Source organism: Echinops telfairi, unplaced genomic scaffold, assembly GCF_000313985.2.
Source record: "Echinops telfairi isolate 266 unplaced genomic scaffold, ASM31398v2 ScPeMD7_44;HRSCAF=162, whole genome shotgun sequence".
Classification (NCBI taxonomy): Eukaryota; Metazoa; Chordata; class Mammalia; order Afrosoricida; family Tenrecidae; genus Echinops; species Echinops telfairi.
In genome coordinates, this window is record NW_022103942.1 from 5,790,893 (window position 1) to 5,796,318 (window position 5,426).

At 44.9% G+C, this 5,426-nt stretch overlaps 1 pseudogene; it reads right to left on the reverse strand.

Annotated features, from left to right (window-relative positions):
* Positions 1 to 3,452: 3,452 nt before the first annotated feature.
* LOC105979398 lies at positions 3,453 to 4,201 on the reverse strand (annotated as a pseudogene).
* Between the last annotated feature and the right edge of the window lie 1,225 nt (positions 4,202 to 5,426).

A 5,426-nucleotide genomic window follows, 5' to 3' on the forward strand; every position in this document is an offset into this window, starting at 1 on the left:
AGAATTTTGGGAATGATGAGGGCAACAAATGTATAGATGTGCTTTACACAATTGATCTATGTATTGTGATGAATTGTATGAGCCCCAATAAATTGATTAATTAAAAATAAATAAATAAAATACAAAACAAATGAAGAACTTCTGCAACTTAACCAGTAAAATACAAACAGTCCAATTAAGAAATGGTATTGCACTTCAATAGATATTTTACTAAAGAAAAAATATATAGAGATGGACTATCAAAACCCAAAATCACTACTGTTGAGTTAATGCTGGATCATTGTGACCCTAAAGAACAGTGTAGAACTAGCCCTGTGTGTTTCTGATACTGTAACTCTTTACAGGAGCAGAAAGCCCTGTTTCTCTTCCACAGAATGGCTGGTGATTTCTAATCTCTGACCTTGCAGTTTACAGCCCGACATGTAACGAGGTCACCAGGGCTCCTTACCTGAACTGTAAGCATATGGAAAAAATGCTATACACCATTAGTCTTAGTCATTGTAATTTGTTGTTAACTGTCTTGGACATGGACACTGGCTCATGTTGACCACATGCACATGGAACAAAACACTACCTGGTGCTTCACCATTCCCCTGATCTATTGCTGATTGAACTGCTAGTATACCTAGGGTTTTTGATGGCTCATTTTCCAAGGTAGATATTAAAGCTTTTCTTGCTGGTCGTTTTAGTCTGTAAGTTTTGCTAAAAACTGTTCAGCACCATAACAACAGTCAAACGCCCACTGAAAGAAGTGCTGTGGCTTTTCAGATGGTGCATTGGTTGGGTCTACAACCCATGTTTCCCACATAGAAAGTGAGAAGGACCAGTGTCTACCACCAAACTATGTCTCTTATTTATTAATCATGAAAATGCAAATCTAAACCACAATGTGATACCACATTAAAACTATTCAGATGGATATGATTTTTAAAAGGTACAATGATTAGGTATTGGTAAAGATAGGGAGATATTGAAAACTTATCCATTACTGTTGGGATTATAAATAGGTGCAACCACTTTGGAAAATGGTTCGAAACTTCCTCAAAAAAGGTAAACATATAATTGCCATATGATCTAGAAATTCCAATCCTAGGTACATATCCAACAAAATTGAAAGCTGGAACAAAAACAGATACGTAGACACCACAGTTCATTTCAGCATGATTCACAATAGCCAAAAGGTAGAAACAGCATAAATATACATCAATGGGTAAATAAAATGTGGTACATTCATGCAATATAAACCCAGTCATAAAGACAAATTAAGTCCTGATATAAGAATGAGCAAAACATTTTGTTACTAGCATTACAGTTCATACATATACAGCTTTATTTCAGACAAAATGCATTTAAGCATGTCTTTGTGATCAGTTGATCGCTACCATCTACTTCTCTCAGGAATATACTTGCCTTAGTCTCACTAGAGTACCTTCAAAAGAAGTTCTACTAAAAACAAAGGTTTCCAAGGACATTTGCTAGTCATTTAAATTTAAGGCAGAAAAGTCAGATTCAGAAGGCTCTGGTGACTGATTTGGGAGATTCCAAAGGGATAATCTTGACAGGTTTCTTGATGGACACAGGACAATCTGTTAGGGACCTGGAGCAATTTCCCCTTCAATGGAATGAGATCAAACACAAGGCTGCTATACAAAGAGGCCTTTGGGTGAGCACCCCTTTCGCCACCCCTTGCTTCCCATCTACAAATAGCTGAAATTCTTTTTCCGGATTGGGAAGGGCTAAGGCAGGAACCTTCAGCATCACGGCTTTTAAGGCCTGGAACACTCTTTGCATGACTTCAGTCCATATGGAATCTTGACCACTTTTAGATCCTTCATAAAGAAGTCTGACCTTTTCTGCAAACCCAGGGATTCACAAGCAGCAACATCCTACCGACCCCAAGAATTCTCGGACTTCCCGGCATGAGGTAGGAGGGCGTATATTTAACACAGGTTTTTTCATGGTCTTGGTTAGCCACGTTTGGTCCGCCCCTCAGTTTATATCCCAGATATGTTACTTCTTACCCGCAAAGTTGGGCCATTTTTGCACTTACACGATATCCCAGCCTTCCCAAGGTTCTTAGCATGTCCTTTGTCCCTTCTGTGCAAGTCAGTGGGGAAGGGGCTGAAAGTAACAAATCATCTACATATTGCAACAAGGTGATATGGGAGTGGCTGGATCGGTACTCACTCAGATCTTCGTGGAGGGCTTCGTTGAAGATTACAGGTGTATTTTTAAAACCCTGATCCAAGTGCGTCCAGGTAGCCTGGCCCTGGATTTCCAACTCATCATCCTGCCACTCGAAAGCAAAAAGCTCCTGACTGCGTGGGGCCACTGGTATGCTGAAAAAGACATCCTTCAGGTCTAACACGGTGTACCAGGTTTGAGAGGGAATCAAGGAGTTTAATAAAGTGTAGGGGTTAGGTATTGTATGGTGGATGTCTAACAAGCAGTTGTTAACTTCCCGTAAGTCTTGGACCGGCCTGTATTCCCCAGTGCCTGCTTTTCTTACCGGCAATACAGGGGTATTCCAGGCCGACTGACACTTTCGTAAATTCCTTCTTTAAAAAGTCAGCAAATGTGAGGCCGGATTCCTTCTCGTGCCTGAAGAGGCATAGGGTACTGATGGACACGGACTGGCTCGGCCTCTGGTTTCACTTCAATGAATACTGGTGGCCTGTGTTTGGCCCACCCAGTTCTGCCCGTCTCTGCCCAGGCCTCCGGGAATTCTTGGAGCCACCACTGTAGCTCTTTGTTCTCACTATATTTTACATGCTCAAACAGTCTATACCCATCGGCCCACTGTAGGGTAAGGAATTGAAGAACGGGGGGTGGGGGGTGGGGGTGGTTTCTAGAGGGAATTTCTTTTGGTCTCTCCCAATGGGTCACCCATGACCATCTGTGACAGTTACTTGTTTTTCTTCAAAATGGATTTGAGTTTTTAACTTGGTTAAGATGTCTCTTCCTAGCAAGGGGGTTGGGCATTCAGGAATTACCATGAGAGCATGGCTTACCTGGCCTGTCCCCAGATCCAACTTACACCAGATCGTCCATAGATAGGGTTTTGTTCCGGTTGTGCCTTGCACCCAGCTGGTTTTAGCAGCTAATTTGCCAGCGGAATGTGTGATCGCAGAGCACTCTGCTCTGTATCCACCAGGAAGTCAACTGGTTTCCCCTCCAAAAGTAAGGTTATCCTGGACTCGGGGAGGGGAACCGAACCCTGACCTCCCTAATCACCGTCCTCCTGCCCAACTAACAATACCTGCTTAGCCTTCCTATCACCCCCCCACCTTGTTATACTTTCTTTTAAAAGAGGCCTTTCCCCCCCTCACATTCCCTAGCCCAATGTCCCTTCTTCTTGCAATACGTGCACTGATCTCTATCCAGTCTCTCCCTGCGAGGCCGTTCTTGTTCCCTTCTGACATGCCTTCTCTGTTTTTCACTTTCCGTGGCTGCTAGCAAACTACGGGCCATCTCTCAACTAGCCTTCCTGGTTTCTTCGGCCTGGAACTTTCTATCTTCCCTTCTAACTCTTTTGTGCCATTGTTCTGGAGTTTCCCTGTTGCTACTTCAATTAAATTTTGCAATGTCTTCTCACCCAATCTGTTTATTTTCTGCACCTTCTTTCTAATGTCTGGGGCTGCCTGATTCACAAAAGCCATCATCACTGCAGCCTTATTCTCCTCAGAGGTAGGATCCATGGGGGTATATATCCTAAAGGCTTCCATAATTCTTTCTAAGTAGGCAGCTTGACTTTCCTCTGGCCCCTGTCTGACATCGCCTACCTTTGCCAGGTTAGTCAGCTTGCATGCCACTGCCCGGAGACTGGCCATGAGAGTCTGGCGGTAGACCTGGAGATACTCCCTACCTTCAGCCATGTTGTAATTCTAATCTGGGCGCTCCAGCGGGAAGGCTCTGTCTATTACTCCAGAGTTGGTAGTTGGGCGGCCATCCTCTCCAGGCACTGATTTGCGGAATTCTCCTTGGATTCTATCCCGCTCCTCTGTTGTGAAAGGACTTTTAGCAGCTGCTGACAATCATCCCAGGTTGGCTGATGAGTGAACAAAACAGAATCTAACAAGTTTATTAAGTCTCTAGGATTGTCGGAGAAATTAGAATTCTGGGCCTTCCAATTATAAAGGTCGCTGGTGGAAAATGGCCAGTACTGATAGGTTGGCTCCTCATCCTCCCGGGAAGGGCCCATGGCTCGGATGGTTAGGACTACTACAGGTCCTGGATCAGAGAACTTAGGGTTGTGTTGTCGGTTGTGAACACTGGCCCTTCTCCAGGACGCTTTGATGCCAATGGAGCTGCAGAAAACGCCTTGGGGTTATATGGTGGGTGAGAGGGGTTTGTCTGGTCCCAACCTGAATCAAGGAAATCAAGAGGGTGGTTAGAGTCAGAAAGAACTGTCTCGGGATCCTTAGAGGGGGCCTGGTGGCTGGATCTGGATCTGGTCCTGCTTTCTTCTTCTGGGCAAGAAAAACCTGTGTATTACTGGAAGGAAGAAATTTTTGCAGCCAGGGAGGGGGGTTCTGAACCAGGTCCTGCCACACAATTATATAGGGAATTTGATCCGGGTGGCCCTGAGGGCCCTTATCGAAGACAATATTTTTTACCTTGTGAATGATGGTTAAGTCAAAAGTGCCTTCCCAGGGCCATCCAACCTCGAGGGCAGGCCACTCTGATTCACAGAAAGTTACAAAGTTTCCTTTTTTAACATTAACAGAGTGGTTAAATGCCCTATCTTTCACCTCCCTGAAGATTCCTGTAATAAGAGAAATGGGAATAGTTTGTGCCTGCCCCATTTTACCAGAAAGGAACACAAATAACAAAGACAACACAAGCACAACACAAAGAGCAGTTACAAATAAGATATGACACGGTTGAAATGTAAATAGACCACAAGGCGCCTGACCTGATTGCCGGCCCTAAGGCCGACTCGGCCTCCCTTCCAAACACACCCAGTGTGTTCCCTCCCGAGACCTACCAAGGGAGCAGCACGACGTCTCCTGTCTGTTCCCGACAGGCGACCTCCATGGTGTGTCCACCTAAGTCCTCTGCCGGTCACTCTCTTAGGGTCCAATTCCTGGACCGTACAAATGTCCAAAGACATCTCTCCTTCATCCAAGATCTCAGTTCCACTCCAGGGTATCGCTCAAGCCCCCAATTGTTAGGGACCTGGAGTGATTTCCCCTTCAATGGAATGAGATCAAACACAAGGCTGCTATACAAAGAGGCCTTTATTATGCTAGCTTAAGCCAGGGCTCTAGTCCTCAGGTGCTTAACTACATGCACAGTCTTGGGCTAGAGCCCCCACAAAAGAAATTCCAATGTATTTATTTACAAGGTATACGTAATGGGGCGTTCCCAGCCCCCCTCCCGACAATCCACGGATTGGCTCATTTGAGGTAGGTTGGCAGTCTGGT